Here is a 25,125-nt window from a genome sequence, read left to right as displayed (position 1 = left end):
TGTGTCCTTTGTTATGTGTAGGGGTACAAACAAACTGAGTAAGGTCAAAGCATCCCAAAAGAGAAAGGAAGTCTTTAGCCAGACTGGAAGAGGTTGAATCAATGTGTATATTAAAGTCCCCTAGAATAAGGATCCTTTTAAATTTAAGGGATAAGAATGAGAGAAAATCACCAAACTCACCTAAGAAGACTCCACTGGGTTTGGGAGGTCTGTAAACTGTGCCAATAATGGTAGACTGGGGGATAGAAATATTTAAAACAAGACACTCAAAAGAAGAGGGAGGAGGTATAGCTATAGGACTTAGACAGTAAAAAAGGTTGTAAATAACAATGATGCCCCCGCCTCTGCCTGAAAGACGCGGAAGGTCAAACAAACCATATCCAGGAGGAACTAGTTGGTTGAACAGGAGTCCATCGTTTTGTTTGTGCCATGCTTCGGTTAAACACAGAAGGTCGAGTTGTTTTTCTTTGATAATGTCACATAAAAGAAGAGCCTTGCTGTTAACGGAGCGGGTGTTGAGTAGCGCTGATCTGGCCAGTCTCGGGGATGCAGGGGGAAGCGGAGTGCGGTCCAGGTGCGGTAGTGAGAGGAGATTTCCCAGAACGCCAGCTGAACAAGTCTCCATAGCCGAAGCACTGTGTCTCTTTTCAGCTTGCGATAAACCTTTCCTCGATCCTTTGCGGACTTGTAAAACTGTTCATGATCAGAATAAAAAACGCTCACGCTAATACACAAGCACCCGTGTCTCGCCATATCTGACAAATAAACAGACGGAAATGCCACACTGCATGTGTGAACAGGGGAATGAGCGAGCAAGCGGGGATAGGGCACCTCCTGCGCTTAAAAGCTTACAGCACCTGGTATTCCCAGGCAGTCTCCCATCCAAGTACTAACCAGGCCTGTCCCTGCTTAGCTTCCAAGATCCCGACAAGATCAAGCGAGCTCAAGGGGGTGTGGCCATAAGCGAGTGTGGGGCTCACTGGCACCCTTCTTATAGAGAGGACAGTTCTGTCACCTCTTTTACGACTGCTTTTTTCCCTTGCGTTTTTCTCTTCACTGCCTTCGTCCCCGCTCTATTTCACTTCAGCCTTTCACTCTTGCTTCTGTAGCGGCAATGTATGTTAATAAGAGAGAATTAAGTGTTTCTGTGCTTTCCCAAATGAGGCCTCATCTCATGTTCATCTCTGTGGTGCAGCCACAGAGAAGCTATTCATGCTGGCTGATTTAAAGATGTTTTCTTTTGATAAGGGACAGCTCCCAAAGGGGGATGCCCTTAGCTAAGCCTGGCTATCATGATCAATGGTCATCCATTGGTGCATATCTGTCTAGGGAGTGCCAGATGGACATCTGGACTGCATTCCTAAGTGTCAGGAGTAAGTGACTCATATCTCACCTTGATCAACCAATCAGGGACTGGTAGGGCCGAGTAACCCACGTGGGACTCTGATGCCCATGGAACTTTCAGCCAATCAACGAGCTGAAGTTCCTCCAGGTAAAAATAGGCAACACAGAGAGCCTGTAGTAGAATTCTGTGGACTTTTCTAAAGGTAATTCAAAGGAGAATTCCAGGGCAGGACGGCCCAGGAGCAGAAGGCTCCCAAGGGCAGGACATTCTCGCAGCGCGCCTCCTGACCATCCTGAGACTCAGCCCGGACAACCACGGAACAGCCAGTGTGTCCCTGTGCCAGAACTTTCCTCTGTTCTTAGAGTCTAGAGCGGAGGTTGCCAGAGAGTAACCCGAGGATCCAGCCGAGGTTAGCACCAGCAGCAAGCCTCGTGAACAGGTTGGAACTGTGGACAGCTGCATCACTATTCAGAACTAGCGCTTCATCAGGAACGAACCGGTCCTCTTCCTGACTTGCTGGGACCCACGGTCATCTTTTCTCCTGAGCACAACTTTGCTAGTTAAAGCCAACACTAACTAGCCGGGCTTCAGCGAGCATCAGCAGCGCACCCTCGCAAGCAGCACAGCACAGCCTGGCACGGAGCCAGAGAGCCTGCAGGAGATCTGAATCCCCAGAGATTTGATGAGTATTCAACTTCAATGCATTACAGCTTGAGAATTCAATTGTTATCCCAACCAGTTGATATCAGTTTAATTCCTAAGAGTTATGTACTTCTTTTGAGTATCTAATGTTGAAGTAACCAAATTCAATTACGAAATGGTCTAAATGAATGATTTACTGAACGTATGTCCTCTTGATATATGTAACTCTTTGTAACTGACTGAATATATATATTTTGTATTCTGATAACCCTCACGATAAGATCGGTTAGGTTTACATGCATATGTATAATGCTATGTATAAATAAATGTATCCTCGTGTATTAGTACCTGTGTGTGTGCGTTGTTTGAGTTGTATTGCATGGTTGGATTCTAAGGCCATCAAAAGAATCATTTTGTGATTTACTGCTACAATTAATAATTGTCCCAGTAAATGCCCAAACCCTACAGAACTGGTGCCTTCAGAGAGCACACTACAGCTGAGTAGTCTTAGGTGCCAGACTCAAGGACTTAATCATGTGTAGTGACAGTTTTATATCATTCACAACACGGATTTCCATTCATGTTTATTAAGATGTGTAATTTGTATGTTGGTTGTATGAGAACAGTTTCTTCAAAAGTCCTGTCAATTAACAGTGGAGAGCTAGCCGACGTATGTCTTCATGAAAACGCTCTTTAAGGTGATTACAAATGTCTTGAACAAATCTGCGTCATATTTTTAAAATAGTTTAGCTCAAGATGCGACCTGAGTATAAATGAATTCTCCCGCCCTCCATTCCAAGATAATACTCCATGTGTGAATCTTATTTTACATGAAGTTGATGATGTTGGTCACTACTGGAAATTGCCCAGTGATATCGACTCAGGTACTCAGTTGTTACGTGCTGTAATTTGATACATGCAAAGCATTTGCATTCCCTCCAATTATCAATAATGTATTAAACATTACATGCCACTTCTTCTCTAGATGATGTTCATGTAAGATCAGTGAGAAAAGCATGCCAGGTTGTGCTTGAACCAGCACCTTACTATCATTTTAGTCCCAACCTAACCGCACTAAGCAATTGTACCACAGAGACTCAAACGGGTCGGTTTTCTCCATTTACGGTTTTTGGGAAAAAAATCATCTGCATTTTTAAGCAAGATTGTATTTTAAATTTCACAAATTTTAAGTATTTCTGGAAAAACGCTGTTTCAGAAAGAAACTGAGTAGACGGGAATAGCCCAGTCAGTGGAATATCGAACTTTTCATCTCCGGGTCCCTATTCAGGTGGCTGATTTTCTTGCAACTACTTATTCCATGCTGAAACAAGCAGGAAACAACGTTTCAGCAGTGGAGCCTTCTTTGGGTGTGATATAGAAAAAATCTTTACTTGTTTCTTTCAAATTAATTTAAACCTCATCTCCAGCACCTAAACTCGTCAGTTGCTTTCAGTAGCTAAAGACACAGGCCATACTGCTCAAGATGAGGATTGAACTCACAACCTCAGCATAGCTCTACTCTGTACTGCCGTATAAGTACCATACGCTGACCAGTTGTGCCACTGGAGCTGTGGAGTACCTATTCCTCATACAGACTGACGTGGCAGAAACACAGGGTGAAAACAGGGTGTCGGTTGTGAATCCATCTCCACATGGGGGAAAGGGACAGTACAATAGAAAAGAAATATACAAGAGAAGAAACTGAAAAAATTGTGCTCATTGCAAAGTAGGAAGGAAAGAGGTGGCCGGATATATAAAACAGCTCGGTGGATAATTTGTAACGACATTTTTTGCTGACAACCAGCAGTCGGATTTCTTTTCATGTTCCGCTGTGCAGTTTAAACGTTTGTTCTCCCAGATCGGTTGGTTATATGAGATCAGCTGATATAAATTAGGACTAATCAGAATCAATACAATTGATGTCTGGTAAAGGCAAATAACCTTTGTACATGATCTGGAATGTGACTGGTTAAATTTCAGCAGAGTTGCAACCTCCTTTATAAAGGGTGTGCACACGTATACAACCAAGGCATTGAAAGTTTTTTGTTGTTTATTGTTCCAAAAAATGTTCCATTTGTTTTCTTTCTTAAATGTTGTTGATTAAAAGATCTTATTAAATGTGAAAAAATCTGATTTTAAAAAGGTCAAAATGTTAGTGAAAAAATGGGTAATGTGAGGAAAGATGAATTGTGGGAGCCCCGTGACAACTCGTGTCATTCTGTATTTCTCTCACATTCTACTGGGAGTGGCGCCGTCACTTCTGGATAAAGTCCGTCAGTGGTCATTCCAGACGGGTCACGTACGACTGCACTTCGGCACAAGAAGAGACATGTGACTTGTGAGGATACCGACAGTGGAATCTGGATAGCTCAGTCGGTAGAGCATCAGGCTTTTAATCTGAAGTTTCAGGGTTCAAGTCCCTGTTCAGGTGGCTGTGCTTTCCTTAAATCTATTGTGAATGTCATTATAAATCGGTAAGGTGTCGGTCTCGTAAACCGAAGATCGCGGAGTCCAACCCTGTTTGTGCCTATTTTGTTTGCCAAAACTTTACTTTATCTATATCCTCAATTGTCTTGCAATGCAGAAATCTCTGTAATAAGAAGAAAAGAACTATCAGTAGTAGTTAATCCTTTGACAAAGAAACGGGCACATTCAAAACACCAGCCTCCACTGCTTGTCAGGATGGCTGAGTGCTCTTAGGTGCCAGACTCAAGGACTCAATCATGTGTAGTGACAGTTTTATGTTATTCACAACTGTTATTCATGTTATAATAGACCTCAAACCATATACTTATAATAGACCTCTAAAGTTATCCGTATAATAGACTTTTAACCATATACGTATAATAGTCCTCTAAAGTTATCCGTATAATAGACCTCTAACCATATACGTATAATAGTCCTCTAAAGTTATCCGTATAATAGACATCTAACCATATACGTATAATAATCCTCTAAAGTTATCCGTATAATAGACCTCTAAATTTATCCATATAATAGAACTCCAACCATTTATGTATAATGAACATCTAATCATAGACGTATAATTGACGTATAACAATAGACGTATTTTAGAATTTCATTCTAGACGAATTGCAGACCACATTTATACGTCTAAGGTATGCGTTTAATAGACATATATTATACATCTTTTGCCCACTGGAGTGTATTTTAATGAATTTTTAAAAGATTGATACAAAAATCACTAAATACGAAACGTAAAAACCCCAACTGGAAGCAGTTGACCATTCATATTCTTGAATTTGAAATCCCTGTGTTTATCTGTGTCCGAGTACCTGGTGCAGCTATTTTGAAAGCAGACTATGATTTATTGCGGAAGCGCATTGCCACCAAGGAAAAAAGTTCTCTTAAGAAATACCAAATTATCTCCTAATTGTGACTCACTCGCTGAATGATCTCTCAAGAAATCCTGAGTGAGATTCAACAGGTGTTTAATGCAACAGCCACGACAAGTGTGAAGACGTTCTCTGGATTTCAAGAATATGACGTTAAATTAGCTCAAATCATTTACCAGGTTCCCACGTACAAAAAGGCCCAAGGACTCTAGCAGTCTTACAACCACTGTCCTGTTTGCCTCACCAGACACGATCTCTATTCTGTTGTAATCCACGATGACCCCGTTCTTCAGGTGATTTATCATGTCCTTCCTCGCCTGTTGAGAGGACATCCTGATCTCCTCTGCCGTGGCGTGCTTCATACACGCCCTCTTCAAGTGAGCAGGAAGCTGATCAAAAGTATTCAGGCACATCTTGCACACCAGGGGAATCCTTGCAGGTTTCCTTTGAAAATAAATAATATAATTTGTGTATAGAAACAAGCTAAGACTGATTTCTTAAATTATCCTTAATTTTCTCTCTCATAATTTAAGCATAATGATTTTATTGTATTTATATCAGAATTGCTCATTGCTCCAAACGAAATAATGGCTTAATATAAAAAAGTGAACTCTTACTTGGTCTCAGTCACAGACTTTCCAATAGGAGCCATTGTGGAGTTCAAAAACTGCTGGTCCTAGAAGTGGGGAAGGAATTTTATAAGATAAGTTGAATTACAACAGAAGGACTGGCTGAGGGAACACTGGAATATATACAAATTCTAACTAGTGAGGAGTCCATATAGACACACCTAACTTTCATATTGAGTATAAAATGGAGAGATGAATTGGCCCTGAAAATTCACTGCAAACAGAGACTGCTCCTGCCACTGTATATGAACAAACATACATGCTCATCTATATTCATTTGCAGTTACATTATTGCAATGAATCTGTATCCAATAAAGGATGTGCTCCATCTCGTCAGTAGATTGGATTCCAAAACTAATTTGGGTCAATATACATTACCTTAGAAGATAAGGTACAGTCTACTATAGGGAACCATCAACTTAGAAAGCATCGGCCTTCGCTGGGGGGCAGGTAGGTGCAAAAGATAAACCTTTATCCTATCTTTATCTTAAGATAAGTGGCCAAGCAGTATTTTTCCAAGTTTCACCAAGCTCATCATGTTGCCATATTAGACAAAGTTCTATAAAATGTTAAATAACTTTAAAAAAAGCATCTTGGTCTTTCAATACTGTACAAGGTGAATTAAACTGTCCCTGGTAATGCAAAGTAATGAGAAGCATCCCAGAAACGTTATCTCTAGAAACATTAGCTGTTTTATATCATGTAATTTAGTGTGATGTTGTCAGAATTCAAGGACATTATCACACACAGAAATTGGTTCAGTTGAATCTAAAAAACACAGCTAAACATGGGTTTAAATGTAAAATAGAAGTCTTACCTCTTGTCAAAAGATTTAATTCAAGAAGTGAACCTCAGATCCTTCTTTGAAAAATGTAAGTTAAAATAAAAATGATTGTTAAAAACTGGGCTTTCAATAAATGACAAGTTTAATCTAATACTGCTCTGATCATGGAAGCAGGAAGGTGTGTAAATTACTCTGTACCTTCTCCCTAGCTGTGTAAAAGACTGACTATTTCCAGAGATGGCTGTTGAAAGCCACTTTCTACTAAAGTTAAAGTTCTACTAAATAATCCATGTAATCCATGTTACACCTCATTCACCTTTTTTTTAACCCTGAGATTATAGAGGTTTAATACCTATGGTACCCATATTCACCCTTTATTTAATACACCATAAATTTAATATGCATTCTTAAATACTAGAAAGAGCTCTCAAACTGCAGAATGGAAATAGAACATTTTTTTGTGTATGCAGGAGGAGAACCAGTTCACAATCCTACCTATGGTCTGCGAAGACTGCATGAGAAGTAAATTGAATTATATAATAATTTTGATGTATTTACTTTTTACTTTTCTGTGGCTTGAAACCAACTATTTTATATATGTTTGTTTTGCAGGTACCACCTACCACTGATTACTTGCTATGTTGCAAGAAGGGCATTTGAAATGCAAATAAAGAAGCTACCTATTGATCAGAAAACTGTCCTGAATGATTATTTAGGTGTTTCAAATGGAACTGTTGAAAACCTAGCCAGAAGGCTGACAGATGAGGACATGTGCTCAGCCAGCGAACTTATTCATGGCATTGTAGAAGCAGGATCTCTGTAAGTGTCACAGTGATATCAAAATTCAGTATTTGAAAGTCAATATTTAAGATAAACATACATTTCTCATATTTTTTTAAACTTCAGTTCAGGATCAGGAGAGCAATCTTCAGGCTATGGACAAGAACGTACAGCTGCTATACGGTAAGTTTTAATTCAATATGCCTCTTTCAGTTACCTTTTAGCCACTCTGTCTTAGATCTGAGATATTTAAGTTTTCTTTTTATAAATAGGTCCACTGCTGCATATAGATGCCCAAAGATGGATGATGCTGCAGCCTTCCAGAAGCTGATACAGATGTTTCCCGTGACATTAGATGGCCAGCCACCCAGAAAGAAAGAGCGCCTGAGAGTGACCGGCGTTCACGACCGCCACTGTTACAATAGATGGAGAGCTGAGCAGAGGAAAAGGAGGCAACAGAACATATTCGGTAAGAACAGGATTTCTTCCCTTTTTAAAGAGTAATATTTCAAGAGCCTATTACTACATATATTCTTTGGGTGGATTTCTGATTTTTCACTACAGATCAATACGATAGATGGTTACCAACAGAAAGCCAAGTGACCCATTCTATAGAAAAAATGGGATGGTCAACCAATACACCAGCTGTGTCCGAGGTACTTCAGAACTGTAAACTCCAAACCTGGAGAGGCCTGCACATCGTTGACGATCCTGTGAAAGGGAAGAAGGTTATAACTTCCAGGCTTTTCCAGAAGGGAGGGGTGGTGTGTGATTACAATAGCAAGGTTATCACAAAAACAGCTGGAGAAGCCCTAATGGCACAATTTTTTTGATGGACCTAAACAAAAAATTGGTTCGCGTGAAGAAAACCACACCTGCCACCCGGATATGGACACAATTGGAAGGCACATAAATCATTCAAACAAAAAAGCCAACATCAGACCACTTAAAGAATCATTTGTAATTGACGAAAAGACTGACATAATTCTGTTCTTGGCAAAAAGAGAGATTGCAGTGGGAGAAGAGCTCCTATATGATTATGGTGTCTCCCGGAAGTCGTTTAATGGAGAAGGACAATCTCTGGAGTGGTTGGACGAATGATCATAAAATAAAGCTTATATTTTAATTCGATTTCTTGATTTATTGGTACATGCCCAGGGCAATAAGCAGTCTGAGGATTTATTTCCAAACGGCATAGATCAGTGAAGTAGTGCAACACACTGGATCATTATATTATTAGAATCTATTCTACTTAAATTATTAAGTAGGTTAGGGTTAGGTGCAGGAACACTGTATTTAGGATGTGTTTGCAGTGATTCTGTGTTTCTAGCTTCAACACAGTGATATATATATATATGCTCAGTGATTTATTGCTACATGCCCAGGGTAGTAAGCAGTTTGAGGATTTATTTCCAGACAGCATAGAGCAGTGAAGCAGTGAAGTAGTGCAACACACTGGATCATTATATTCTTAGAATCTATTCTACTTAAATTATTAAGTAGGTTAGTGTTAGGGTTAGGTGCAGGAACACTGTTTTTAGGATGTGTTTGCAGTGATTCTGTGTCTCTAGCTTCAACACAGTGATATATATATATGTATGTATGGTCAGTGATTCATTGGTACATGCCAAGGGCAATAATCAGAATGAGGATTTATTTCCAGACGGGCTAAGGGTAGTGTTGTGAAATACTTCAATACACTGGATCGCAGATTTAGACCCCCTGCACTTTACTCCTTAAAAACCAACAAATGAAGATATGTAGCAATCACATTGTAGCAGGGGTGACATTGACTTAGTGCTTCTACTACTGGACTTGTAGTAAATGATCATGTTTTACCATAGATTCTGTTTGGGATTCAGTTGTGCATTCTGAAAGCAATCCCTTTCAAAAAATGATACTTCTGGATGAGGACAAGGGTGCAGGACTTGTGTATCTAGGATGTGTTTGCAGTGATTCTGTGTCTCCAGCTTCAATGCAGTGATATATAGTTTTGCTCCTGTAATGTACTGGTACATGATGATCCTTATCCTTATATCATGTAGTGCGTCATTTGGACACTTTGTGGGCTTGAAATACAAAGAAAATCATGTTCTATGGTACAAGATAAATACAAAACTTAAGCTTTTATTTTAATTAGATTTGTTTATAAAGCATAAGCAATCATTTATTACATTAATATATGTGAAAATAACATTTTAGCATCTTACATTTAGTATATTTAGTCCCTAATGCTGAAAGAAATTATCATTTATTTAACATGCACAGGTGTGTCTCAAAGGATGCAGTGCTCCTGAAGGGCTCTCAAACCCTGCATTTCAGATTCCTAGTTGTATCCCTCACATGTGGCACCTCAGAATGACTTCTAAGTCACCTGTGGTGTCTTTAATCCCTATTGCTCAATGCATGGTGAACGTACTGCATACATGTGTCTTGAGAATGAGGAATGGGCCCTTGAAACACTCATTTGCCTGTTTCACAAATGATCGTATTTTACTAGAGATTCTGTTTGGGATTCAGATGTGCATTCGGACAGCAATCCCTTTAAAAAAATGATACGTTCTATATGAGGTCAAAGGTGCAGGAACACTGTATTTAGGATTTGTTTGCAGTGATTCTGTGTCTCCTGCTTCAATGCAGTGATATATAGATATGCTCCTGTAATTTATTGGTACATGCCCAGGGCAATAAGCAGTCTGAGGATTTATTTATCGACCTTCTACAGCCCCAGTGTGTGCGGGTCTCTTCTTCGTGGAGAAGAAGGATGGGAGACTTTGACCCAGCTCTGACTATCCAGATCTCAATTAAATAACTATTAAAAAAATAACATCGATAGCCCTTGCCTCAGATAGCAGCAGCTCTCGAGTCAGTGCAGGATGCGACTGTTTTCAAAAAACTAGATCTTTGGGGGCGTACAGTATAATATTATTCGTATACGAGAAGACAATGAGTGGGAAAACAGCTATTAATGGTAACACACGGACATTAGGAATATCTGGTTATGCCTTTTGGCCTAGTTAACGCTCCAGCAGTCTCTCCAGGCTTTTATGAAATGGAGTTGATCGCGAAAGATGACAACAGCCAAGTTCAATTAGACTCGGCCGTCAGTAATTAGTCATTGCCACTGACATACATTCTTCTCCCAGAACACTATAAATGCCGACAATATCCCTCTCTTTTGCATCTCAACCTTTGCAGCTACCCCTTGGTCACCCTGCATGGGGGGTCCTGGTCTCATTGTCCTCTGGCCGGGAGGGGAGCCCTCAGCCAAGGGGGTTAAGCCAAAATTTCGCTCCATAATCCTTTTACGATGATTTAATCTCAGGTGTTGTCATTCCTTGTGAATGATATATTCAGGGATATAATTCAAAGGTTTGTGTTGGTATATCTGGATGCCGCTATTGCTGCTGCTGAATGCAAACACTGAATACATCTATAATTCATTATCAAACTAAATAGACAATTAAATATTCCATTTAAACAGATGAACCCATTATGCAACTCATTATGTAAAGTTTTACTCTGCGTCGTCAAACAACTATGTCCACTGTAGAGAGAAGGCATGGTTTTCAGCAACTGGCAGCTTAGGCACTTGGCTTCTCCCCGCAAGAAAAACTCCAAAAACAGACAGACTGACAATCTGGCCCCTGGCCAAGGACTATCTCCAACAGCACATCTAACAAAGGCGAGTCGCGATTATGTCTTCCACTGGGAGCACCCCTTGTGTTTCGCCAGTCCTGCTGCATGTACAGTGTAGAAAGTTCCACCTACAATGTAGATACATTTTAAATGCCAGAACTTCTCAGTTCTAGTAGAGTTGGAGGACAGATTTTGCATTTTGGAGGGGCACATTAGCACACTGTTAGATATTAAACATATTGAGGGAAGGATAGATTCAGCTCAGTCGGAGCACTCAGTCAATTCAGAATTGGCTGCAGTCCCTCCCGGCCCAGCTGTCTCCAGCTTGACACTGGCACCAGCAGTGACCACATGCGAGCCCTGGGTCAAGGTCAGATGGGGGTCTAAGAGCTCAAAGACGACCCCCTGCACACCAGTTGCCCATCCGACTCAGCAACAGGTTCTCTGCTGTAGGCAGCGTGTCCGTCGATGCGGATAAGGTGCTCTGAATTCGCAGCTCGATAATCAGGAACGTTAGAACTCCTAACCTACAGGAGGTCATTCTTGCCTTCTGCCATAAGACTGTACAACACATCCACCTTGTGTCTGGGAAGAGGCAACATTGACAGTGACCTGTTTCTGGACTGAACAGTAAACTGATACATCTGTTCTTTTTCTTTTCCCGTTTACAACCATTTTTGTGCAATATATGCCAGGGACCTGTGCAGTATATTTATATTTATATTCAAATTGTGCAATAGGACTTTTTTGTGTACTGTTCTTTTCTGGTTTGTTCTGTGTGTTCCTGACTATGAGTAACTCTTCTTAGTGCACTTCTCACTGTACTGATTGTATTGTATGTATTGTATTATTATTATTGTATAATTCGTTACACTGTGGCTGTGTTGTCTGTGTTAAGCTGCTGTTGCACTGCAATTTCCCTCATGGGATCAATAAAGTATCTATCTTTCTTTGTTAAGGACCTTGGAGCAACCTTGTTGTGAAAGGCACTCTATAAAAATAAATTGAACTGAATTAATAAAGTTGATTATGTAGTCGGCGTGTTTGTATTAACCCCTTTCTCTCTCTCAGTGCTGTGTAAATGTACTGTAATGTCCAGTACTCTTAGCCAGTGCCTCTAGAGCAGGGGGGTCTCAAACAAGCAGCATGAAGCAATTATCTGTGGCCTGCAACGACTCACTTGGACTAACAAAAAGTAACCCATGAAATTCAGTCATTTGATGCATTGTTCTAGAGATTCATTTTCTGTTAAATAATCGCCATGGAGATATTGTAGCGAAGCAGAGGTGCACCCAGCTAATGTATGTGCCACAGTGCAGGCTAAGAACTATAGCCGGGAGATGGTCTGAGGGTCCATAGATTGACCACTAGGTCACGCTGCCTATGTAAATAGTGACTATAAAACCTAAGGTAAACAGTATTGTTAAATTAATTATTTACTCCTGTTTTGTCCCTTGTCTTGTTACTACCCTAAACCCGCGTACGTGTCCTATTCACATCCCCTATGAGTGTGTTAAGTCTCTCTTCCCCAATTGCTGCCTGATGGAGTGCTGTTAATAAAGAACGTAGACAGAAAGATTTGCCAGGTTTGTCTCCACATCTGGTAGAATCATAACAATGTTTGGCAGGATGTACGTCAGCGAACAGTTTCTCTCATCAATGAAGATCAACAAAATCAGTTTATGCTGAAGACTCACTGATGAACGTGCATGAGCAAAATTGTGATATCAGGCCTCATGTGGACGTTCTGGTCTCTGCAAAATGCAAAAGCAACAAAGGAGCCAGAAGGACAAACTTCAGAAATAACCTCACACGTCAAGTACATTGAGGTAAAGTTTACCAACGTATGAAATACAAATTTCAATTAATTTGTTTAAATATTTGATGCATTTTGTATGTGTATGAATGCGGCCCCCCAATTCATTTGAGTTTGAGACACCGGCTGTAGATTCTAGATTAAATGTTGGAGATGTTCTTCAAGCTCTGTACTAAACCCTGTGTTTCTTTGTCAGAACAAGATTGTGGGAAGCTGTTTAGATATTTGTAAAGGAACAGATCTGCTCCATTTTGCTTGTGTGTTTTGTACTTCTGTGGCAGAAGCCAAAGAAAGTTCCACAGCAGTGGACAATAATGTAACTCCAGGATCATTAATGACAACTTCCCCCCCATCTGAACAGATGACCCTGACACAGCTATCCTCTTTCCTGACCGTTCCATCATCTCCTATCGCCGACCAACTAATCCGTGCAACCTCGTTCACAGCTCTCTTGACCTCACTCAGCTATCATCCACACCACGCACTTTCCCCTGCAACGGACTTCACAGCATCACCTGCGAATACATATCCAATACCACACTCATTCAAAGGCCCCCTCTGGACAATTCTGTCACCCAGATGACATCATGCATTTCCGGCGATCTTAGTTACTGGATCTCTTGCAGAAAATGCCCAGCTATTGACATTGGTGAAAACGACGACCATTTCAGGGAACACGTCAGAGCTGCAATTTCTCCACACTGATAGTTCCCTAATTCACCTCTAAAGGCTGCGATCTTCCTTATCTCCCCATCTGCTATTGTAGAAAGACATCCAAAACAATACTCATCCTTAAACTTGGATCACACCACCTCCTTTCTCTCTTTCTAATCCTCTTGCCAAATGTGCTCCAGGACTTGATTATTCATTCTCACCTGCTCTATGCCCATTTGCTCCCTACTTCCTGTCTATTCTTACCTGCTCGACCTTTTGTTCTCTACTGCCTTCCTCTCTCTCCCTCACACCTGAAGACTCCACAACCGAATTGTGGTATTTCTTTTCAGCATAGAATGAACCTCTACCATGAATACCAGGAAAGCAATTTAATTTTTTGGCTCTCACAGTGCAAAAAGGTTTACTAAAAAGTGTACAAAGTTGTAAAGAGGGTCATTGGGTAATGCAGAGTGCGACAGAATGGCTCTTTTTTTTCTTTTGATGAATATGAAATACTTCAATATTTGCCTTTACCCTTCTGGTATGTTTGAGTGTGTAGGCGATACCAATGAAGTATGAATGATACTAACCTTTTTTATTTCCCTAAAATCACTGCAGTGTTTCCTCAGTGGAGTATTTTGTTATGCTCGTCAAGATGACCACCAGTCACCTTTTCCGCTTGAAGTATCCCACACTTCACCCACAAATGGTCTTAAAGGGAAAGGTTACTGGTGAGCCATCTAGAAATAACAGATTTAAGATGATTTGTTTTGTTTAAGTGGACATAACTTTGTCAGATTTGCATGACTGTTAAAACGTATACGTTTTTTATGGATGGTTAAATACTTTATTTGTATCAAATTGCCCATCTCTGTTAAAACACATGAGCGAGTCCCTTTAAGAGATCTTAATCCCTCCATTGGGACCCTCTTTTCTGACCGCCCCATCATCTCATATCGCCGACCACCTAATCTGCGTAACCTTCTTGTTCACTGCTCCCTTGACCACCCTCAGCACGTATCCACACCAGGCACTTTCCCTTGCAACAGAGCTCACTGTATTACCTGCAAGTACATATCTAAAACCACACTCATTCAAGGCCCCTCAGGACAATTCCAGATCACCCAGATGGCATCTTGTACATCCAGCAACCTTATTTACTGTATCTCTTGCAGTAAATGCCCAGCCATCTAAATTGGAGAAACAGGAAGGAGACTCGGAGACCGCTTCAGAGAACGTGTCAGGGCTGTGAAGATTAAAGATCTCTCCAAGCCCATTGTTTCTCATTTCACCTCTGACGGCCACGACCACTCTAATCTCTCCATCTGTGCTCTCAAAGACGGTTTTCCAAACTCATACATCAGAAAGACTACCGAAACCAAAATTATCCTGCAGCTAGGATCATACCTTCCCCCTTCTCTTAACGACAGACTACTCTTCTTCTAAATTTTCTCCATTCATTGAAAGTTTAATTTCACACTTCTCTACACCTATTCTGACTTCACACATCTTGATTGGCCTCTCTTTCTGTCCCCTGCTCCCGTCTCTCACTCCTCCTCCCTCCCAGCCTTTGTTCTCCTGCTACATTACCTTTGTTTACTGCCCTATCTTTCTCACACCTGAAGAAGGCTCCACAGCCAAAACATAGCATTTTCTTTCTTCTCTTTTCAGGGTGGAATAAACCTATTACTTGTTCGTTTAAAATATGTGTTTTGTATTGTTGTAGTCCAGTAGTATTTACTGTATATATTGTATTAAAAGTTGGAATGTAAAGGAACAGTTCTCTTTTGCACATAACTCAGTTGGCTTGTATCATTTAATAAAGTGATGTATTCAAGTATTACATCCCAGTTCACTAGGGTTAGAGTACACACTTTCTTCCAATGTGGTTGACCAAGACCCACCCTTCAATGAGAAACTCACTGCCCCTTGGAAAACATGTTGGTTTTGCATTGCTGTACTGTATACATTTTAATAAAGTTATGATAGAGCATAAAAGGTCATAAAAGGGTTAAAGTAATGGATAAGTTATGTTCTCATATGATAATGTGTGCTCCAAAAAGCACTGAAGTGCCAAATCCAGTATACACGTACTTAATGGGACGTTCAAAGTCAGAATGTCTTCACTTATGCTACAAAAATGCAAATTACATTTAATAAAAAAGACAAAATGATTTAATTTCTGCTTGAGATGTGCTTGATGTGTGGATAAATGTCAAGTTATCAGACAAGCTGTAGAAGTGTATCACATCTCTCTATGGTAGGACTTCACATATTGTTTTTTTAGAAGTATTTTACTCTCCAGTTAAAGAAACATGCTATAAGTACTTGAATCTTCCTACAAAACATCTCATTGAAATGAAATAGCTTTACTTCTTATTTTCTAGATTCAGTCTGACAGTTCTAAAATGATTTGTACATCTCATCAGAAGAAAAATGAAGAGGGCTAGACTTTTAGTTGCAAAAAATGAAAAGGAAACCCCTAAACATTTGATATGCAGTTTATTTTTCCCCTATTTACTTGCACAACCATTGTTAAGCTAAAATCATGATCCGTTCAATTTCAGTTTACTGTTCCGTAATATTGAAACAAAGGCAGGGGAAAATGTCAGTGATGATTACCCTCAAAAAGTTTAAATAAGTTAAAAAAAGAAATGAATAGGATATGTTCTCACATGAGAGCATGTGGTCCAAAAATCACTAGAGTGCCAAATCTAATATTCACATATGTAACGGGCTCTGTCCACTTTTCAAGCCAGAAAATATTCACACACTACAGGAACATTGATGACATTAAACCATTGTCATGTTTATTCAAGTTACTCCACAGATGTGCTTAATGTATGGAGTGGTACGTCAGAGGACTGGACAAATATAGAAGTGTATCCCATCATTCTATGTGTACGACTTCACACAGTTATTGTTCTGGTTATAAGAACTAATTGACTCTCCCGTTAAAGAAACATACGCTACAAGTACTTGAATCTTCCTAGAACACAACTCATTGAAATATCATTACTTATTTTGCTTTGTCTAGTTTCAGTGTGACACGTGTGAAAACTGGTTGCAAGAATTGTGCCTCTCAACTGAAGAATGTGAAAGGCCAAGAATGAAGACACCTGGTTATGTACATTTCACAATACCTGTAGTGCTGAGTAGTTTAGGCATGTATACTATCACCATGGTATGTTTTGTGAGCAGGAAATGTAGTGCTACTGTAGATTAGAAAAATACAAAAACTGATATTTATATGGAAGTGTTTCAATATAACACATTTGGAAGTTCATCTTCAGGCTCTGTTTTGTTTTTAGTATATTCTACTACTGTAAAAAAATAAAAATAAAACCCCTAAAAGTTATTGATAATCAGTTTTTATTCCTTATTACATGCTTGCACAACCATCGTTAAGCTAGAATATGATGCATCATGTACGTATATTTTATGTCCAATACTACTGAAACAAATGTAGGATAAGATATTAGGGATGATATTAAAGAGTGATTTCACAACCAGAAATGTCTGGATTTTCAAAACAAATAGCTGCATACTCCAAAAAGCACCGAGAGGGAGCACCAGAGTATTGCATGTTACAGATATGGGTTTAAAAACTTTATTCCAATTCCATTTTTATGTGAGATTTGAAAAATTCTACAGATGGTTTTCAGTTGAACATTAAACGGTTAAACTATTTGGGTCCTTTATGTAGGCCTCTCAGCGGGAGGATTTGCATAGGAATGTGCTTCATTTAAAATGTTTTTTAAAACCTAGCCACCTCAAAAAAATGAATACAGCATTTTCCTGCATTCCTCTTCACAATACTGTACACTTGGTTTCAACTACTGGCTGAACCAGGTTCAAAACAGACCAAGGAGCAGCTCTTTAGCCAAAGAGCTGTGGGGATATGGAACAAGCTAACCATGTTGTTGAAGCCGATACCCTGGTTTCTTTCAAGAAACAGCAGGATGAGATCGTTGGATTAGTAAATCAACTACCAAATGACATAGGAGGCCTTTTGCCCATTTACTTTTTTTGGAACCTCTTATGTTTTTGCATTCTAGGCACCACTAATAAGTGAGCAGCCTGTCGGGGAACCAATACGTGGAATAGGAGGATCCTTATGCGTGACAGGAATCCCACAGGACACAGAGTAGCAAAGGGACAATCCAAAAGACAAAATCCAAAGGCTGGGTCGATAAGGGAGGCAGGGAGTCCGGTAACGAGAGATATTCAAAACAATTCAAAGGCAAAATCCAGAAGGCGAGGTCAAGAGGTGGAAGCAGAAGATTCGTAACAGGAGATCAGTCAAAAGGTTTGGAAACACGCACTGGAGAATACTAAGATAGGCTTCTCAATAGTGAGCATGGGAAGGTGTGCGAAGGGGGTTTAAATACTGAAAGGAAAGGGGTGTGATTGGATGATTGGTTAGGGAGTGAGAATTTGAGGAATCTGATGCATGTGAGAATGTGCTGGGTTCAATCAGGGATGAGATTGGGAAGCAGAGGTTCCGGGAATGTAACGTTGTTTGCGAGGGAGAGTGTGGGGCGTGACACAGCCACCCTACACTGCAAAGCATTGTATATGTGCAATATTCCTTATCTCTCTCTTATCTTGTATCTCTTGTAGTAATATACAACAAATTTATCACTCAGGTTGATTCATATAAGTACTTAGGTGTACACATACACAGTAACCTCAACACATAGATAGTAAACTTGACCAGTTCCTTACTTCTTCTACAGAAAAAGCCCAATAACACCCCTACCGGCTCAACCAATCCCAACCTTGTCATTACTTTACCCTCTGACCTTTTACTTTCACAGGATGAGCGATCTCTTCTTAGCAAAGGCCTCAGTTTTGTTCTAGTTAAGAAGCTGGACACCCTGCAAACCCAAGTCACCCTCAACTGTTTTTACCACGGGATTCAGCTCAAAGCTCATTTTGCTGACGGCTCCTCCTCTCCGGTAGAGGACAATAACCCAGTCACTGATGCCATTAACAATATCAATCCTAAACAGAGCTCTTGGACTCCAACTGGCCTCTCTGTCTCTCTACTGCTCCTGCCTCCTCCCCCCTCCCAGCTTTTTTACTTCTGTGCTAGAGTTGACAATGCATGCTACTGTATGGTCACCCTCCATACTGTCGGCTACAAACCAAACATGTCAAACAGACAGGATACCTTCCAACAAGGAACCAGGATCATCTACAAAATGATCCAAACAGTCCACCATTTACAAAACAGCAGTTTTCTTGGACAGGAGAACAGAGCACCCACCAGCCTATGACGGAAGACCGAGGAACTCAAGCACTTCATTAAAGCTGCCAAGCCAGCCAAACTCACATATTTGAAGCTGGTTAGCAATGCCAAAAATTGGCTTCACACCACACTGCAGATCCTCAAAGAGCACTACGAGGAAAATCTGTCATTACAACTAGAGGATCTAGAGCTTCTCCGCTGGGAGGAAGCTTTCACGCTTGCTTCCAACTGATCAAAGAAACATCATGGGAGGAAATTACAGAAGGACACCTTTGGACCCTACACAAGATATCAATACTGGGTTAGGGAAGGACACTCAGGCTGACCAATTATCACAGTAGTTCTTAAAGTCTACAATGGTTTCAACTGGAAATACTGCAACCAAGACCAAGTAAGAGTTAAGTTGCTTTATAAAGTCATTATTTTAGAGCAAGGTATAATTCTGATAAAAAAAAATACTATAAACAATACAGTGAAGCTATTGGAGCTATTGGAAGCTATTGGAAATAAATATATGTATAGTTATACGAAAAACAAGTGGTTTATCGACTCATCTTCATTTGGAGATTTAGAGGCAGCTTCGATATTCGTTTTACAAACGGGTTTTTTTTTTATATGGGTCACACACATGCCATAGCAACAAAACATCTCTAGAGATGAGGCTATAGATCACCTTTCCATCCTCCAGGTTTTCCTCCCAAAGCCTACAGTACCAACAGCAACCCCTGCTGGCCAAGAGAGCAAAGGCTTGCAGCACCTGATATTCCCAGGTGGTCTCCCATCCAAGTACTAACCAGGACCAAACCTGCTTAGCTTCTGAGATCAGACGAGATTGGGCACATTCAGGGTGGTGCAGCCGCAAGCGAAAGCCATGGCGCCTGACTCGCTACTTGAAGCTGTGTGTGGCTGGGGCTCCTTGCCCCCCGAGCGGGACTGAAGGATCGTTCGTGTGCAACTCTTTGGAAAGGAGCCTCTTTCCAAATCGCATTGCGTACCTGGATGTTGGCGAATGTGCTCCCTTGTGTTGGCTTGTCCCGCACTAGAGGAGAACAAACAAACTGCTCAGAGGAGCACAAGGCAAGTCTTCACAAGACAAAAACCTCCAGTGCACAGCACTCAAAACATTTCTGGGCTGTTGCGTGTTTATTTCAGCACATAAAGCGCACCAGTAGAACACGTCGGCCGGGCGCGCGGCGCCTCCGCCCTCTTGTGGACTTGCGGCATCAGAGCAAGAGGCTCCTTCTCGCTGCCTTTCCGCTGTGTTGCAGAGCCCCGAGAGGGAACCTGGAGAGCACACTTTGTGGGGGACGGGGGCCGCGTTCGCGCTCTGCCCCCGGTCTCTTGCGCGAGTACTAAATCTCACGGCGCCAGCCAGTGGCCAGGAGACAAGTACAATATCGCGGGACAGTGGGGCCTCGTCATTGATTGTTACATATGAGACGGGGATTAGGAGGAGCCCCCGACTGATTGGTAAAGGGGAACACTAACACCAGAGTGACACCCCTGGCGTCTCTTTTTGAGAGACGCCCTGGGATTTCTTAATGGCCAAGGAGGGTTGGGACCTCGGTTTTATGCCCCCCCTGAAGGACGGCGCCTGTTTGTGCAGCAGAGTGTCACTGTGAGCGCTCCCTTCTGGTCTCAGTCACAGCTCTTGCAGGAGAATCAGCAACCTGAGCTTTTCCGGGGGGAATCTCCCATCCGGGTGCCGGCCAGGCTCACACCTGCTGGGCTGCCGTGGGTGAGCCCAGTCGAGAGTCGCAGGGTGAGATCTAGTCACCGGGGAGAAACGATACAAGCGAAGGATTACTCGGCTCCCAGCACTTGAAAAGACTGACAAATGACTCGTTCCCGCCGGAGCTGAATGTACCTGCATGTGTCGTGTCGTCTACTTCCCCCGCCCCTCCCCGCTGTGTTTGCTGTATTGTCTTTGAAGCCGGCCCCCGAGACGAGACGGGCTGTTCCTGTGCCACAATTAACACTTTACAGGTGCCATTCCCCGGCATTGTGGCCATTGTCGGTGGTCACACGCGATAAGATAAGGTGGAGGAGAGCCCCGACGCTGCTAATGCGGAGCACTTGTTGAACTGGCATTGAAAGGACGTGTGCCCACGGAGCGAGCCTTCCCTGCGGCGGAGCGTGGAAACTTTCTCCCCGCGCTGCAGGAGTTGGGTGCGCTGCAGCGGTGCCGAGAGAACAGCACAGAAGGCAGCAGGCTCTGGAGAGCGGGTAGGAGATGGAGCCTTTTGGGCAGGCGAGCAGGCCCGTTTTTTGGAAATTGCTGAAAAGGCTCCGGTGTTTGTTTCGTGTGTGGCAGGCGCACGATGCGAGCTTGCGTAGCGATCCGCCGGTCTGGTGTTATGCAAATGAGGCCGAATTGCGTCCCGGGACATGCTGCGAATGGGCATTGGCGACTGCAGATGTGTAGGAAACGGCGCGCTCATTTTCTCATTTTAGTGTTAGTTTTAGTGTTAGTGTGGCGTGTGAGTGTGCGAAAGAGTGGGCCCAGCAGGAGGCGGTGGTGTGCGGGGCGAGGAGCTGGCCTAGGCTGCACGCTTTGTGCTGTGGGTGTGGGCCGCTTGCAGGGGCTTGTACAGCTCATACTTACCTTGCAGGGGAGATACCTTCATCAGCCTGTAGGTGGAGTAGTTGGATTGTTTTCTTGTTTTTTGATGCAGTGTTTGTTTTGCAGTTCACAAAATGGCAACTTTTGGATCCCGCAAGAATGCTGTGCATTTTGAGCTTTTGGATAACCTCTTCATGGTTCGTATGCAGTTCAGCAGAAAAGTGTTGCAGAAGGAACTTGGCTTTGAACCTCGGCACTTGGATTTGATCTTCGCTTTCCCAGGTCAGAAAGCATTTGAGGTTGTTTTTGCTATCTATTCTCTGTTTGAACAATGTGTGGATGTGTTTGAGGCAAAAAGAGGGAAAGTTCCTGCCCTTGAGAAGATCAACTTGCAGCCTCTGACACAGAGAGAGAGGAAAACGGTGCATGTTGTTATGTTCTCAGAACTGGCAAAGACAGAGGACATTCACACCTGGCTTAACCAGTACTGCACCGTCCACCGTGGAACTGAGGTTAGAGATGTTGACGGTATAAAAACAGGAGCAAGGAAATTCGAGGTTCGCTTGCTACCGGACAATATAAATGGAGGCTTAAGGCACCTGCCCTCTACAATCCGGCTGGGCACCTGCAATGGCTATGTTTTTTATGTGGGACAACCAAAGGTGTGTAGGTGCTGTTGTGCTGTGGGACACCTGGCATCACCCTGCACTGTGAAATGCTGCAAGACTTGTGGCAAACAGGGACATTTAGCCTCTGATTGTTCAATGCTGCCAAAGTGCAATTTATGTGGCTCGGAAGGACACGTTTTTAAGAACTGCCCTCACGCCTACGCCAATAAACTCAAAATGAGAAAGGATGAGGCAGTGCTTGTTTCAGCCAAACCGGCCCGAAAAGCCAAAGCAAACAACAAGTCTAACAAAGAACCTTTGTTGGACAAAGACTCTCAGCCTCCAGCCAGGATCAGTCCTGCTGTGGCTCCGGGGCCGGTGGAAGAGAAATCCACTATACCCCCACAACCGCAGACTGCACCAGACAAGCACGAGGGTTTGAAAACCCCCGAGAACAGCGAGGACCCCTCCCCCACTCCTGCTCCTCAGAACGAGGGCCAGTGTGGGGCCAGCAAGGATACCCGGGATTCAGCGGAGCTGCTTTTCTCAGACTCTGCAAGTGCTACAGATGCCCTCCCCTCCTCCATCCAGTCCATCACGGAGGATCTGCAGCAGCTGGTGGGTGAGGGGGAAGAGGAGACTGGTGCATCGGCTGCACCCCTTTCCCCTCAGTGCTCCCAGGAGCTGGACTTGAGGAAAAGGAAAAATGACTCTGTTTTCTCCCCGAGCGAGGAGGAAGGAGAGCATGGCGATGGGGACAGCTGGAACTCCTCCACCCCTCCCTCTACCCCCTTCCTTGAAATGGACTCCGTGAACGCTTTTACTGCTGCCACCCTGATGAAGGCTCATTCAGAGGATGGCTGGTAGGAAATTGGTAAGAAGAAAAAGAAAAAGAAGAAGGTAACAGGATCTGGGCCGTGGTGAACAGTGGGAAAGATGCCCTGTGGAGAGTGAGGAACATGGGGCTGTTCAAAACCATCAAGGTCCCAGTCAAGGCAGCAGGTAGTCTGCCCCTGTTCATCACCCGAGAGAAAAAGGCAATTCGGCCTCATTTGCATAACACCAGACCAGCAGATTGCTACGCAAGCTCGCGTCGTGCACCTGCCACACACCGAACAAACACCGGAGCCTTTTCAGCAATTTCCAAAAATGGGCCTGCTAGCCTGCCCAAAAGGCTCCGTCTCCTACCCGCTCTCCAGAGCCTGCTGCCTTCTGTGCTGTTCTCTCGGCACCGCTGCAGCGCACCCAACTCCTGCAGCGCGGGGAGAAAGATTCCACGCTCCGCTGCAGGGAAGGCTCGCTCCTTGCGCACACGTCCTTTCAATGCCAGTTCAACAAGTGCTCCGCATAAGAAGCGTCGGGGCTCCGGCGTGTCGCACCTCACCTCACCTCGCACAGCCCCCTCCTTGAATGTCTGGCGCTGGGCATGCCCCGCTCTCCTCCACCTTATCTTATCGCGTGTGACCACCGACAATGGCCACAATGCCGGGGAATGGCACCTGTAAAGTGTTAATTGGGGCACAGGAACAGCCCGTCTCGTCTCGGGGGCCGGCTTCAAAGACAATACAGCAAACACAGCGGGGCGGGGGAAGTAGACGACACGACACATGCAGGTACATTCAGCTCCAGCGGGAACGAGTCATTTGTCGGTCTTTTCAAGTGCTGGGAGCCGAGTAATCCTTCGCTTGTATCGTTTCTCCCCGGTGACTAGATCTCACCCTGCGACTCTCGACTGGGCTCACCCACGGCAGCCCAGCAGGTGTGAGCCTAGCCGGCAACCGGATAGGAGATTCCCCCTGGAAAAGCTCAGGTTGCTGCTGCTCCTGCAAGAGGTGTGACTGGGACCAGTAGGGAGCACTTAACCCTGCGGTCTGTGTGGCTTTCTTATGCCCCAGCATCCTGATGGCGACACTCTGCTGCACAAACAGGCACTGTCCTTCGGGGGAGGCGTAAAACCGAGGTCCCGACCCTCCTTGGCCATTAAGAAGTCCCAGGGCATCTTTCAAAAAGAGACGCCATGGGTGTCACTCTGGTGTTAGTGTTCCCCTTTACCAATCAGTCGGGGGCTCCTCCTAATCCCCGTCTCATATGTAACAATCAATGACACGGCCCCACTGTCCCGCGATATTGTGCTTGTCTCCTGGCCGCTGGCTGGCGCCGTGAGATTTAGTACTCGCGCAAGAGACCGGGGGCAGAGCGCGAACGCGGTCCCCCGCCCCCCACAAAGTGTGCACTCCAGGTTCCCTCTCGGGGCTCTGCAACACAGCGGAAAGGCAGCGAGAAGGAGCCTCTTGCTCTGACGCCGCAAGGCCACAAAAGGGCGGAAAAGGTGCAAAAAGGTACAAAAGGTGCGCTTTATGTGCTGAAATAAACACGCGACAGCCCAGAAATGTTTTGAGTGCTGTGCACTGGAGGTTTTTGTCTTGTGAGGACTTGCCTTGTGCTCCTCCGAGCAGTTTGTTTGTTCTCCTCCAGTGCGGGACAAGCCAACACAAGGGAGCACATTCGCCAACATCCAGGTACGCAATGCAATTTGGAAAGAAGCTCCTTTCCAAAGAGTTGCACACGAACGATCCTTCAGTCCCACTCAGGGGGCACGGAGCCCCAGCCACACACAGCTTCAAGTAGCGAGTCAGGCGCCATGGCTTTGGCTTGTGGCCACACCACCCTGAATGTGCCTGATCTCGTCTGATCTCAGAAGCTAAGCAGGGTTGGGCCTGGTTAGTGCTTGGCTGGGAGACCGCCTGGGAATACCAGGTGCTGCAAGCTTTTGCTCTCTCTGCAAGCAGGGGTCGCCGTTGGTACCGTAGGCTTTGGGAGGAAAACCTGGAGGATGGAAAGGTGATCTATAGCCTCATCTCTAGAGATGTTTTGTTGCTATGGCATGTGTGTGACCCATATAAAAAAAAACCCGTTTGTAAAACGAATATCGAAGCTGCCTCTAAATCTGCAAATGAAGATGAGTCGATAAACCACTTGTTGTTTGTATAACTATACATATATTCATTTATTATTGATTTCATTCATTGAGCACGGTTACAATAGAGGTACAGCC

At 43.4% G+C, this 25,125-nt stretch overlaps 2 non-coding genes and 2 pseudogenes across 2 annotated transcripts; 2 read left to right on the top strand and 2 right to left on the bottom strand.

The window, feature by feature from the left end:
• Positions 1-845: 845 nt before the first annotated feature.
• On the bottom strand, positions 846-965 carry LOC138219161 (5S ribosomal RNA; annotated as a pseudogene).
• Positions 966-4,345: 3,380 nt separating this feature from the next.
• Positions 4,346-4,418, top strand: trnak-uuu (transfer RNA lysine (anticodon UUU)). The gene has a single exon. It is a non-coding gene; the product is annotated as a tRNA-Lys (tRNA).
• A 15,226-nt stretch (positions 4,419-19,644) lies between these two features.
• LOC138218597 (5S ribosomal RNA) lies at positions 19,645-19,763 on the bottom strand (annotated as a pseudogene).
• Positions 19,764-24,720: 4,957 nt separating this feature from the next.
• On the top strand, positions 24,721-24,839 carry LOC138216568 (5S ribosomal RNA). Its single transcript, XR_011180280.1, has one exon. It is a non-coding gene; the product is annotated as a 5S ribosomal RNA (ribosomal RNA).
• The last annotated feature ends 286 nt before the right edge of the window (positions 24,840-25,125 follow it).

Source organism: Lepisosteus oculatus, chromosome 14, assembly GCF_040954835.1.
Source record: "Lepisosteus oculatus isolate fLepOcu1 chromosome 14, fLepOcu1.hap2, whole genome shotgun sequence".
Classification (NCBI taxonomy): domain Eukaryota; kingdom Metazoa; phylum Chordata; class Actinopteri; order Semionotiformes; family Lepisosteidae; genus Lepisosteus; species Lepisosteus oculatus.
Note: the sequence above shows the minus strand (reverse complement) of the source record. Positions and strands in the feature narration are given on the sequence as shown.